At 35.2% G+C, this 14,900-nt stretch overlaps 1 protein-coding gene across 3 annotated transcripts in view; it reads right to left on the reverse strand.

Annotated features, from left to right (window-relative positions):
* Positions 1–4,159, reverse strand: part of CDKAL1 (CDK5 regulatory subunit associated protein 1 like 1) — a 626,461-nt gene extending 622,302 nt beyond the window's left edge. For 2 of the 3 annotated variants that reach the window (XM_036229008.1, XM_036229004.1), the window contains exons 1-2: positions 4,074–4,143; positions 3,224–3,267 (exon numbers count right to left, since the gene is read on the reverse strand). The gene's annotated coding sequence lies outside the window, so the exon portion shown is untranslated. Of the gene's footprint in view, positions 1–3,223; positions 3,268–4,073 lie in introns of all 3 variants that reach the window. The other variant, XM_036229005.1, reaches the window with a different exon arrangement.
* Between the last annotated feature and the right edge of the window lie 10,741 nt (positions 4,160–14,900).

The following is a 14,900-nucleotide window of genomic DNA, read 5'->3' on the forward strand; positions in this document are numbered from 1 at the left end:
AATTGTATTAACCTGTTAGATATTCTCTGAGTACGCCAAATTAGCTTCTGACTTCACTTCACAATTGCTATTCCTCTGCATAGAAAGTCACCCCCAAGATATCTGTATGGCTTGCTGCCTACTTATCTAATCAAATGACACCTCCTTGGAGAGGCCTTTACTAACTACCATGTCTAAAATAACCACACACTGACCAAGCACACGCGCACACTCTCACTAACCTCTAACCCTGCTTTATACATCATTTTTCTTCATAGCACTTACTTACCTGACACCATCTATCTAACTGCATCTGTGTTTCTCATTACAGTGTAAGACCCACAAGGACAAAGCCATCATCTCTTTTTCACTATTACATCTACACCTACACATAAACAATGCGTAGCACACAACAGGCACACACTATTTGTTGACTGACTGAATAAATTCACAAAATTCTTGTTTAAGCTGAATTTAGCTAATCTCCCTCTAACATAGGAAGAAATTCTTACACTGGAAAGTTGAAGTAAATACCTAACCCCTAAGGTTTCTTCTATCATTATTATTCTATGAAATAATTAAGATAAGTGAGAAAGGCTAAGACCAGATAGTGCCTTTGATGTTACTAAAGAGCTACTGAAGAACTTTAAATTGAATCACATAAATAAGAGAAGGAAATTAGAATGGAAGAAGAGAGTTGAAAGGGGCCCACTGCAGGAGACATACAATATTACAAAGTCAGAAAAGTAGGGAACATTGCTTAGCCCCTTATTTCACATAACTGAAGCCCACAGAAGCTAAAACATTTGTACACTGGTAGAGCTAGAATTAGAACCTATGCCTTCTCTCAACACCAAGCTCTCCCACTCTGGCTCTACCTCATTGGCAAAGCATAAACAATCCAAAAGTCTAATGTGACCCTAAGATATAAACACATTCCAAAAAAAAATGGGCAAAGGAAACATAGGCAACTCACTTGAAATGCAAATAGCCAATAAGCATAGGAAAGAATATTCAAACACACTAATTGCAATTTTAAACATGAATTATTTTTCATCTACCACACTAATAAAGACTGACAAAAACCCCACTCATCGTTGAAAGCATGATAAAACTGGCATACCCTTTCTGGAGGGCAATCTGGCAATATGTATCAAACTTTAAAATATACATATCCCTTGATCCAGCAACTCCATTTGTAGAATTTCACTTGAGGGAGACAAAGATAATATAACGCAAAGATCTCTAAACCCAGCATCAATCACATCATAGCATCTGAACGACCTCATTTATCACTACTAATAAAAGTTTTTACTTCCAACGACCAAGCAGAGGGAATTTTTAAATAAATGAGTAATGAGGAAATGGAAGTTTGAGAACAAAATGAAAGCAAAATAAGTTAAATAGAACAACAGGATCATATCAAGTATTTTCTCAAAAGTAGAGGAAATCCAGAGGATTTTAAGGAAATAAAAACAAAGTTAGTGGAAAGGGAGATACTGAAAATGACAAAGAGAGAATGCAATATCCTCGAGTACTGGTAACTTACACAAGTGATTTATTAGGAGAGCTTTTATAAATCAAATACCCAGGTCCCATTCTGAATTAGAATCTCCAAGAGCAGAATGTAGGGATGGGAATGTAAAACCTGCCCAGCTGACTCCAATAAACACCTTGACTGAGAACTACTCTTGCAGCAGATGTTCTCAGTCTTGAGTGTTTATTGTACTCACGTGATGAGCTTTTGAAAATTACAAACTAAGCCCCGGAACAGTTCAATCAATCTATCTATTGAGCATCAATAGATTTTAAAACTTTCCAGTAATTCTCATGTGTGTAGCCACAGTTGTGAAATAAAGATCAATACCACCAGCAGTTTTCACAGGTTGGTTCCCAAACCAGCACAATTAGAATCACCGGAGAACATGTTAGGAATGAAGGCTCGGGCCCCACTCGAGACTTACAGGATCAGATATTCTGAGTAAAACCCAGTAATCTTTAACAAACCCTCACGGTGATTTTGAAGTACACTCAAGTTTGAGAATCACTGTCCTAGAGTTATTCTTTCATAAAAATCACCTAGAATGCTTGTCAAAAATACATTACATAGTTAGCTGATTTTCAACAAGGGTACCAAGAAAATTCAACAAAGAAAGAACTGTCGTCTTTTAAACTAATCATGCTATAACCGAATAGCCCACATACAAAGAACGAAGTTGGAATCCTACCACACTTCATATATAAAGATTACCTCCCATCCAAGTACTAACCAGGCCCAACCATTCTTAGCTTCTGAAATCAGACAAGATTGGGCGTGTTCAGGATGGTATGGCCATAGGCTAAAAATTAACTCAAAATGGATCACAGACCTAAATTTAAGAGCTAATGCAATATAACTCTTATAAGAAACCATATTTGTAAATATTCAAGATGTGAAATTAAGCACTAGTTTCTTAGTCATAACACCAAAAGGACAAGCAACAAGTAAACGGCCTAGACCTCAGCAACATTTTAAAAATTTATGCTTCAGAGGACACTATCAAGAAAGTAAAAAGACAACTCATGCAAACAGAGAAAAAAGACTTGCAAATTATATATCTGATAAAGGTCTAGTATCAGAATACAGAAAAAATACAAATCAACAACAGAAAGACAAATAACCTAGTGTAAAATATAGGCGAAATATCTGAATAGACGTTTCTCCAAAGAAGATATACAAGTGGCCAATAATTGCATAAAAGATGGCAACATCGTAAGTTATTAGGGAAAAGCAAAATCAAACCCACAAGATAACCACTTCACACCCACTAGGATGGCTAAAATCAAAAAGACACAGAGAATAACAATGTTGACAACAATATTGATTAGAGCACTCTGAGAGAAAGAGAACAGAGTTAGAAGTGGAAAGGATACAGGACCAAGCCTTGAGGAACTCCAAATTTAACTGCCAAATAGAAGGAACTAGCCTTTTATAGAAAGAAACCAAGAAGCAGCTACCAGAGAAGGAGAAAATCAGCGGGTCATAAAAGGCAGAGGTAGAGAACATATCAAAGTAAACATGGTCAGTGCTACACAATGCAGATGAAAAGGTAAGTAAAATGAATGAAATGTTTCTTGGACTTAGTGATATGGAGATCATGGTGTTTCCATACAATGATGGTGGCAAAATTACTAAGAACTTAAGCTTTCTGCATATTATAATGTATAATATATCACTCGAACATAAAAAGTTTAAAATAAGTACCTTGATTACCTGCAATTAGTCTCAAATCCTCTTGAAAGATGAGTCTGGAAAATAAAAACTGATTAGAAAAAGCAAGCTTGCTGTAAGTTCACAAAATCACAGTAAGGACTCTTTAAAACCACCTAGAAGGGATTAGACTCCATAAAAAAAACTGCTCTTCTTTATACAGCAAAGTTAATGATATTCCATACTACTTCCCAAAGCTTACTGATTAAAACAGGTGTTCTGACTCTGCCATAATTGCCATGACTGATGAGATTCAGCGTCTGGCCATGATAATACTATCCAGCACGACATCACGTCTGCGTGATTCAAGAAATACCAACTACAAAACAGGAATAAGGCAGTGAAGCAAATATCCAGATCATCTTCCACCCGAAAGATACCTGTCGCCCGAGATTCAGAAAGAGGTTTTATGAGTAAACGAGAAGTGAAAAAAACAAGACCCCTACTGGTCTAACTTAAGTTTAAAGTCATAATGAGATACAGCTCTGAGAAAGCTGGGTAACTGCGAAAGCCTACTCTCGTACCAAGAATTCACTAATGCAGAAAGCTGGGAAAACCAATGAAGTTAAACTTGACAATAAAGAAAGAAGTCCCTTAAATACTCCTTACAGCCCTGCAGCACCTGAGATCAACGACCCTGTCTTCACTTTTTGCAGTGCTACCAGCCTCTTTGTAGGGCAATCCCAGCTGGCAAGTCCCCTTTCAACTGCGAAACAAACCGGCAAACAGCCAGAAAAAGACTAAAACTGGGAAACACGACTCCGCAATAAAAGGAGCTCCGGACATACTCTACCCCACACGGATCCACCCGCCACCCTTACCCAGTACTCAGGAAATAACTAACCTGTCCAAAGTGAGAGAATCAACACGCCGCTCTCCGGAAGCTGCAGAGACTTCAGATGGAGCTCGCCATGACACATACGTCCCGCCACGTTCATCTACGCATGCTCAAAGACGGTGGCCCGGAGAGGTCAAATTGCATCATTGCTGAAGCGCAAATTCTGGTTTAATTTAAAGTAGTAATGATTACGCCTACATTTCCTTTGATTACAAAGGAACTATATACCCCCCTAACTTCTGAGCTCTTACTGTTTGTCAGACATAGGGTGAAGGTAAGCGCTTTACATAAACATTTTCTCCCGACTTATTTTATTTTACAAAAGAGGAAACTGGGAGTTTAAGTACTTGCCCAGAATTACTCTAATAATAGTGTCTGCTCTCTGTAATGAATCCAGTTCTACCTAACTCCCCCAAAAAAACTGCCCTTTTCAGTACATAGTACTATCTTTCTCAAATTTGTGAAAAAGAGGTCATATTAGGGAAGAGAGTAGAAAAGGATAGAGAACGAACAATTGGTAGATTAGACTTTAGATAGATCATTTAACACCAAGCAAGCCTTTTTGAATGCTTAGAAGGCAGTTTAGCAGCTAAACTGTAAGGCAGTTTACAGAGAAAGAGAAACTTTCATGGTGTATACTGATTCAGACCTGTCTTACAAATGTGTTATCTCACTTTGTTAGTCTTTATCCAAGACACTGCGTTCTGTTCAACAGAAGAGCATCTCCACATTAAAAAGTGGAGGCCATGGGCCATAAACAGGACATCAGAAATCATCAGCTTTATGTCTGACTCTGGGTTTCACAGTGATTTGGAGCTATGCCCTTATTTCATAAATGTGTTTTTTAGTGCAATTCCCTCTAATTAAAATGCCATGTTTTTCTCATCCATATTCATAAAAGAATCTAAACTGTGACCTAGGGTCCACTGTAGTTCTCACCCCAGTAAATGATAATTGTATGTTTTTGTTGCCCTATCTCTTTCACTAGACCTAAAGTAGGCCCTGGGTTATTTTCTTGGTTGTAATCCCACTGCCTAGCACATAATCCTGTACTTAGCCACTCAATAAACATATGAATTAACAAATGACTCTACTCCTTTTCTCCAAGATCTAGTTAAATTTAAAGACATTTTATTGAGTGCACACCATATGACCTCAAACACAGTGCTGGATGCTAGAACTAGAAAGGAAAAAGACCACTTCCACCACTATTTCAGCCTACTTCAAGGAAATAGTTTCAGCAGAGAATTATGATCCCCGTGGAAGATGAATGCAGACCTGTGGAGCACAAAGGGAAGTTTCCTCTTCTTTCATGAAGAGGTCAAGACTTCCTACAGAAGAAGTAGGGGAAATGGTATTCCAGGCTGAGAAGACAATGAAAGCAAAATGCATGGAGGCCTGAAAGTATAAACTATTATACATCATAAAACCAAAAAGAGTAATGTTAGATGATGGTAGAGAAGGCTGAAGAGGGAAAATCCAGGGACCGGATTAAGATGAGCCTTGTTTGCTAAAATAGAGACAGTAGACCTAATCCTAGCTGATTTAGGAGAATGAAAGTGAGCAGATTGTTCTCTCAGAAGGATGGGTCAAGGACAACACTTCAGACATGAAATAGTAAAAGCCTAAATTGATTTGTTGGCTGTAAAAAAATGGGAAATGAGAAAGAAGGACAGAAGAGATACTGAGGGGATACAATCAGCAAGACTTGGTGATTGATAGGTGCCAAAGAAAATGATACAAGTAATGTTTTCAAGTTTTCAGATAAAGCAACTAATACCAAATTCCTCTTTAGTGAAATCTGAGGGTACTTTCAGTCTGAATCATCTGAAAAGCCAATGACACTCCCTCTAGGAATTTATCTTGCAACAATGCTCACAGTTACACAAAAGACATATGTGTAGATTATTCTTTGAAACATTGCTTGAAAAAAAAATGGAAACTCTCCTGGGCTCTTCAATAGGAGATTGGTTAAACATATTTATGGAAAAAGAAAGTTGCAACATAGTGTATGTAAGTAAGTATGTAAGTATAGATATTGGAAGACAGTATCTCTGGTAGGATATATAAGTAACAGGTAATGGGGTTGTCTCTGGGAAAAGGAACTGAGTTGCTAAAGGAATATTTACTTTTTTCCTGTATATCATTTTGTACCTTTTATTTTTGAACCATGAAACTATATTATTTATTCAAAAAATAAGCCGATATATTTTATTAATAAAATTTAGAGGACATTTGATTTAAAATGAATAGGTTTTTCTGTTACATTGCAGTATTGAACTTTAATTTTTGTATGAATATTAAATTTTAAATCTTTTTTATTGTGGTAAGAAATACTTAAAATTGGCATTTTAATCATTTCTAAATGTGCAATTTAGTAGCATTGAGTACATTTATATTTTTTGTACAACCATTCATCTCTAGAACTTTTCATCTCCCAAACTAGAATTCTGTACCCATTAACTAACTCACCTTTCCTTGTTCCTTCCCCAGCCTCTGACAACTACTATTCTAGTTTCCATCTGTATGAATTTGATTACTCTAGGTATCTCGTATAAATGGAATCGTTCAATATTTGTCCTTTTCAAAATGGCTTATTTCACTTAGCATAGCGTCTTTGAGGTTCATCCATGTTGTAGCTTGTCAGAATTTCCTTCCTTTTTAAGGCTAAATAATATCCCATTGTATGTTTATACACATTTGTTTATAATTGTTATCTTTTATTCTTTGTCTCTCAAATTAGATTGTAAACTTCACAAGAATAGACACCATCTCGTTATTGCTTTTTCAGCCCACGATACATATTTGGTGGTAAACAAACCAATTGGTATATCCAAGGACACTAAAAATGCAAATGAAGCTGTAAAATAAAAGTAAAAGCTAATGTTTTTTGAGAACTTATGTGTGTCAGTAACTGCATTAAGCCTTCTATGTGAATTATCAAATTTTTTCATCACAATAACCCTCTAAGTAATCTGATAAATCAGAAGTACTATTATTACCTTATTATCTTCTTACAGAAGAGAAAACTGAAGCTTACACAGTCTGACTTCAGTTTTTTTAAACAACTCTGTGTGAAGACAGAAGAAAGAAACTGTATACTTTTATTTAAGTGCAAAAATTCAATTAGGAAAAAAATTAGAGATAAACAAAAAGAATGATAAGAGAAATGCATAATAAAATGTATAAGCCTTTGGAATGATTGACTCAATTTTTTATGCTAGTCCTTACAATGAAAACTGAAGAGAAATGTAGGCAATAATAAAGTTAGAAACTGCTTACTATCTCAGCCGCTAATCAAGCAAGCATGAAATATGAAAATTGTAAAACTTTAGGAACACATATGTTAGATTTTGCTTATGATCTGAGCAATTAGCCAGTGTGCTTATAAATTTGTACCAACCAATAACTTTTTTATGAGAAATAAATTATGCACTTAATTCACTCTTTATAATGATACGTATACATGGATTGTACTGTGTAGACTATTAGAGGAGTTTAATAGAATGAAATTTAAAATGAATTAATCTCATATAAGAGATAAGAAAAATATAAGTAATATGTGTTCTCGATTTTTAAAGTTCAACAGGTCAACATGTATTATGCAAATATATTATTATTTATGTTAGCTTCCCATTGCATGTAACAGAAAAATAACTATATTTTCTCAAGCAAAAAGGGTAAGGGGGCACATAATAATTGAAGCTAGATTTTGATTGGATCCGATAAATTGTCAGAGTTAATTCCCCAGCTGGACGCTATACAACTAAAGCAGTTTCAGTTTTTAGGAAGGTTTTTAAGGTGTTGATTTTCATAGAGGATTGAAGATAAGGAAATAAGTTAGGATACTATCACATTAGTCTAAATATAAAGCCAGGAAGAAAGATGATGACTGTAGAGACAGGGAAAAAAGAAGGGATACGAGAACTATGTCGAAAGGAAATTTGCCCAAACTAGGTGAAAGCTTCAGTGTAGAAGATAGTAGGGAAGGACACATATATTCTTAAATAACCTTTTAAAAAGACCATGTAAAAAGGTAATATGAATTTAATTAATATGCTGTTGCCTTAAGAGTAATGCTGAATTTTTCTCCAAGGAATCTAACCACTAGGGGTCAGAGTGCTATACTTCCAGTATCAGCTTATTCGATTCTGTCTATTCAAAGTTTGCACAAATTGGCTTGGCTCAATTCTATAATTAATTTCATCTCTTCCTTCTCCCATTCTCAGTATAAGTGGTTTGAGGACTGTGTCTATAGCCCAGGCAAAAGCAATGAGAGCACCACATTTCTTTACCACAGCACAGGTAGCCCATGCTGCACCAAAGTGAATTCTGGGCTCTCGCTCAACCCAGAGAATCTATGCTGGAGCTTCCAGTATAGCTACCATGTGTAGAACACCTGCCCAAGACCCATGCCATTTCAGAAGAAAGTACAGTTGAGCAATGAGGGGAGAAATCAAGTTCTGAAGATAACTGTAAGCCCCTTACATCCAGCATGCCCGGTATTAGGTTTACTTCTGAGTTGTTCAGTTTTGTGAACAAGTAAATGTCCCCCTACCATCTTTTTATCCCTTAAGCTAATATGAGTAGGTTTCATTCACTTGTAAACAAAATAGCTAAGCTTATTTTTACAACTCTTCTTGACAAATAATTTGCATCTGTTGTCTAATTCCCTGATTGCTTATAAGTATCTGTGGAAAAGAGACATATTTTCTCTGCCCTTCAGTCATATATTTGTTGAGTGTATAGTATACCAAGGACTGTATTAATGCTCAAGGAAAAATAAAAAATAAAAATAAAAACAGACCAAGATCTCTGACCTCTTAAGAGTTTATATGCCAGCAGGTAAAAGGTAGGCAATATACAATAAATAAGATATAAATAAAAATTATACTTTGTGTTCAAAGGTAATAAAAATGGCCAACATTTTGCAACAGATTAAGGAGAACCAAGAATGAAGGCTTTCAATTTGTGAAGATGGTGGTCATAGTAGGCGCACTGAAAAAAAATATCTTTAAGCAAAGGCTTGAAAAAGATAAGGAGGTTAGCCGAGGGATGTGTGGAGGAAGAAAGAGGAAATTCAAGGAATTGGAACAACCAGTGAAAAGGCTGTAAGCAAGGAGCATGCCTGGAATGTTCAAGAGATAGTAGGAAGATCAGAGTGGCTGGAATGGAGTGAATGAGCAAGTGATAAGAAAGGAGGTCAGAGAGTGAACAAAACCAGATCATATATGGCCCCTGAGCCATAGTCAGAACTTTGGCTTTTACTCTGAAAGAAATGGGAGCCATTAGAGGGTCATGAGAGGAAGGGTAGATCGAAGAGATCAGTTAGAAAGCTATTGCGATAACCCAAGCAAGCAATGACGGTATCCCAAACTAGAAATGTTTTAGTAGAGATGATAAGAAGTGGTTAGATTCTGGACATATTTTAGGATACAACTCATAGAATTTCCTGTAGGTTGGAATTAGGGTATGAGTTTAAAAAGGGAGAGGGTGATTTCAAAGATTTCAGCTTATACTACAAGAAGAAGGAAATTGCCATTAATGGAGGTGGAATAGATTGCTAAGGGGGAAATAAGGTATTCGAGGTATTTTTTATTTTTTTACCTTTTATTTTTTTGATATAATTTCAGGCTTTTTTCAAGTTTCAAAAATATTACAATTAATTCATGTGCAACTTTTACCCAGCTTCCTCAGATAACAGTTTACATAACCAAAGTTTAATTATCAACCACAAAATTAACATTGATATGATACTATTAACTGTCCCAAAATAGGATGATTCCTCCTTCTTTCTTTGTCATGACCTTGACATTTTTAAAGAGTACTGAGTTATTTTGTAAAATATCCCTCAATTTGAGGTGGTCATGGTTATGAATTTTTGGCAATACTACTGCAGAAGTGATACCATGCCACTCTCAGTCCATTAGATCAAGGAGGCGCATGCTGTTGATATGTCTCATTATCGATGATGTACTTTAAATATGGTCTCCCCAATGTAAAATTATAACTTTCCCTTTGTTTTTAGTGTCTCGTGGGGAGAAAGTTTGAGATTATATAAGTATCTTGTTTTTCAGCATGTATTTGCCCTCTCATTTTGGCATCCATTAATGATTCTCATACGCAACAATTATTACTGTACTGTTTGCCAAAAGGTAATTTCCCATTTCCATTATTCCTTCTACTTTTATTGTTAGACGAGCTGTCCCTTCTCATCATTCATCTGTTCAATTATTTATTTATTTTTGTGTGGACTCATAGCTAATTTATTTTATACTATAGCTTATAACATATTAATAGCATTATTTTGATGCTGAATTTTCCCAGATTTGGCCATTGGCCTTCAGGTTGGCTACTGTGTTCTTTTGATATAACTGCATTTTTTTTTTCAGCACTTCCTTCTTTTATGGAACCACAAGATGCTCCAGGCTCATCTTGTACTTTCTCTGCCCCATGCCTGGAATCAGCCAGTTCTCCAAGGAGTCATGGCTCCTTTTAGCAGGAAATGGTATTTAGAAACCAAGAGATAAGCACTAGTTGGGCTCACTGCTACTGGGTGTCATTGCTTCAGGAGCTCAGTTTCAAACCTATTAAACTCGAGATGTCTATTAGGCATTCAGTTAAATCATTAATTTGGCAGTTAGATTTATGAATCTGAAGTTTAGGTGAAAAGTTTGGGAAGAAGATATAACTTTGGGGGGTTATTGGCATATAGATAAGATTAGCTATAAAATGAACATAAATAGTAAAACGGACCAAAGCCTAAGGCCTGGGGCACTCCAATATCAAGATGTGGGAGAAAAGGAAAAACCAGCAAAGAAGACTGAGAAGGAGCAACCAGTGAGATAAGAATGTAGTATCCCAGATGGCAAATGATAAAAGTGCATCACAGAGGAGGGAGTGATCACCTGTGTCAAATTACGCTAACAGGTCAAGTAAAAATGAATTTTGAGAATTAAACATTGGATTGAGCAACTTGGAAGGGTAGTTTTGGTGGAGTGGTGTGAGTAAAAGTGGAATGAAGAGGATTCAAGGATGAAGAAGGGACAGAACTGGAGATATCATAGACAGACAACTCTAGAGATTTGCTGCAAAAGGTAGCAGTGAGAATAAGACTGTAGCAGTGGAGAAAACAGGTTCATAAAAAGAATTTTTTAAGTTAGGAATAAAAGATCATATTTATATGCTAACTGAGAACAATCCCTTGGATATGGGGAAATTGATGAGGTAGTACAGAGGAAACCTTTGAAGTGATATTCTTGAGAAAGGACAATGACTATTTTCTAAGCATTATATCACAGTGCCTGAGATATAAATATTTGGAGACTAAATAGAGGTTGTTCGCCTAGCTTAAAAACTCAAATACATTTGTTTATATTATTTTAAAAATCAAACTTAAAGAAATGTGACTTTTTTAAAACAAGAACTTTCTAAAAAGACATTAGCTATGACCATCAAGAGTCAACTAAAATATTATACTGGAATATATTTCACTGGCAAGTTTCAGAATGTGGTTGGTCTTTGCCGGGAAGATGTTAAAAAAGAAAATCCTTTTCTTCTTTTTCTCTTTTCTTTTTTTAACCATAGGACAGTAGTGGCTTTTGTTGAAAAAAAAAATACAGTTATTAAATGCTCTCTATTAGCCACATCTCTCACTGGCTTCTTTCCAAATATTTTCTTACAAGTACTAAATCTGTAGGGGAAATTCAGAGCTTTGCAATTCCACTGAGAACAAATCTCTTTGAGAGTGAGTGGTGAGAAGAAGGAAGGCCAGGGAGGGCTTTACTAGTCAGAAACTCTCTGTCAAAGAACAAAACCATCCTTGCAGATTTCATGAGAATTTACTCCCTAAAGCTACAAAAAAAACCAGGTTACCCTGCAAACAGCTAGGAGGGGAGAAAGAAGAGAGAGCATTCAGTTTGGGTTATTTATTTGGTTATTCTTAATTTATCAAACACCCTCTTTGGGGTTGTTGCCCATTTAATAGAGTAAGAGCAGGGATCAAAAGAAGAAGCATCTAGGACAAAATAAAGGAAAGAAGATTTTTTTGTCTTATTCTTTGTTATGCTGTTATATTTATCCTCTATACTTTCTCAATAAATGACTTATAAGAAGGCAGAAAAATGTTTAGTAAAAAGACACTTAGTGAATAATTATAGCATTTACTTTCAAAGCATATATTTAATTACATTACATATAAATATGGACAGAATTCATTTTCTAAATGAATTTGCCCAGAGCAAACTGTACTCCCTGAAGTTGATTTGTTTTTACATAATTATGATGTATGTTAGACAAATGACACACATAAGTTTCTTTAATTGATTGTTGATTATCTTGGCTAATGGAAGGAAACAATGATGTGGTTAATTCAAAATAATGTAAAGTCATTTATACTTGACTTTACAAAAAATGTTCAGTATTTAGCAATAATTGAGGATATTTTTAACATTCTAAGACTTTTTTAACTTCAAATAAAGTAGTTAAAACATATTGAGTAAAAACACATTCAGGTTATAGCCTGGCCTTGCACATATTAAACTTGCAATAAATAGATGGAACTTAATCATCCAGAAGTGATTATGCTTCATTTATCATTTCTTATCTATCATTTAGCAACTATTTCAGATACCTACCCTGATTCTGTGTGGTTCAGGTGGCCATGGCTTACTTCAGCCTCTACTAGTGTGCTAGTGACTAAGACCAATTCAATCAGAACCTAGTATTTCTCTGACCACAGTACTGGATTTCATGAGTACATATAACCTGAACAAGCCCTGTCATCTTATCCTAGCTTACCTGACAATAGGTTCGTGAATGAGCACATGATAACAACTATGGGTCCCCAGCTGCCATTTTAATAATACATGACCATGCCCTTAGGACCCTAGTTGATTGATCTAGAATTGAATCTGACCAAAATTGAGCAAATCAAAACTCCTTCACCATGATTTCTAAGTTGAGACTAAGAGTCCAATATCAGTGTTGACATCTCTCTAACAGAAGAGTTGTATGTGAGGGAGCTCCCATGTGACTGTGGGAGAAGAAAAGGCTATTCTAGAAAAAGAGAAAGAGAGAAGAAAGAACCAGTCAGGGCAGAGAGAAGCAGAGATGAAAAATGAGTAGAGAAGTCCTAATTCTGGATCTTTAAAGGGAAGGCTCTTTTCTTAATCATGGTTCTCTGAGAGTTCGAATTTGAATCTTCATGTTAATTTCTTTCAAGTTAGTGCCAGTTAGTTTCTCATTGTCAATCAGGGGAACCACTTCATAAATTATATAAATGACTAACCATTATGCTATATACATGAAACTAATTTTTTAAAAAAAGTCTTTATTAATTCTGCAGCTCCTGAAAGTAGTAGCAGAGAAGGCAGATGAATATATTGACCCAGGGCTGGGAATTTGTAGGACAAATGAAATAGAAAGACAAAAGAAGGAAATCGAAGGTACTGGTGAGAAATAAGTTCAAGTTGCTGAAGGCAAGGGTCAAGTTGGGTTGAGAAAGAGAATCCAAAGTGAGATAAACCTAACTAGAAGAAAGGAAAGAGCTGAGGTGCTGGAGGGCAGGGTTAGACGAATTTGCTTTTTTATGGGGGTCAGGAATTGAGAGGAAGAACAGTGGCATAAGAGTGAGATGTCAAAGGTAGAACAGTTTCAAGTTGTAACAAGGTCCAGGATGTGGCCTGAAGAGAGGGCTGTTGAAAAGGTAGAATAGAGATTACGGAACTCTGATGCTAAGAAATGGAATGTATAATTCACCTAGAAAAGTGTCAGAAGTTAAGTAGAGAAGAACATGAACCAAGTGTCAAAGCCCCAGTGTTTATGTATTTGTTAGAAATTTAGGCAATGGGAAGAATCAAAATTATATTGGAGATTTTAATTCTCCAATGTCAATATGAGAGACTGAGTGGATGAAGTATTGTATGAAAGGTCCTGCCATCTTCAAATGTAGAATTAATTGATATTTGTAATAAATTAAATAGATTTACATGCACTCTATAGTGCATATAAAATGTTTTGTAGGTTATCAGTTGTGATAAAAACAGAAATTAATAACAAAAATACGAAATAAAAATTAAGAACACAGTAAAAGCCTATTTAAAATAATAATAAAGTACTTAAAAACCTTGAAGTGTAGGAAAAAGAAGAAAATATATGCTTTTAAATAATTTTATTACTAATAGACGATTAATTAAATAAACATTCAACTTCTAATCTCAGGAAAGAAAAAATTTAAATCCTGAGTGAAAAAATACTGAAAGCATAAAAAAGTTCATTTGAAATTAAAAATACACTTGACAAATGAAATCAAAAGCCGCTTATTTTAAGAGACTAATATAATGAACGAAAGGCAGATATAACACAGTAAAGAGAAAAAAACACAGCAGTTAGAAACAAGAATGCAGATACAGCAAACAAAAGGAATATAAAATTGTAAATGAAAATATTATAAAAGAATTTTTATAGAAATCATATTCTAAGTGGGATGAGGAGGGTATCTATGATAGGGAGGAAGCATGGTGGCCACAGTGGGAGATTAGTTACATGCAGGAGGATTAAGCAAATAAGTTAATATGTTGAGGATAATGGAAGCCAAGTTTCTTACTGTCAAACAAGAGAATTATAAATAGAAAAAGAAAACTAATAAATAAACTCTGTGGTACTGGATTTGAATTGGAGATGTCAGTGTGAACTTGTTTTTAATATAAAGAAGTAAATATAAATGGAACAGTATGTATATATATATATGTACATACATAATATATGTGTGTGGGGGGTGATGCAAGTGTATATGTATCTAAAGTAAAATAGGAGATGTTTAAACTTAGGATG

Source organism: Rousettus aegyptiacus, unplaced genomic scaffold, assembly GCF_014176215.1.
Source record: "Rousettus aegyptiacus isolate mRouAeg1 unplaced genomic scaffold, mRouAeg1.p scaffold_m13_p_1, whole genome shotgun sequence".
In the NCBI taxonomy this organism is placed as follows: Eukaryota; Metazoa; Chordata; class Mammalia; order Chiroptera; family Pteropodidae; genus Rousettus; species Rousettus aegyptiacus.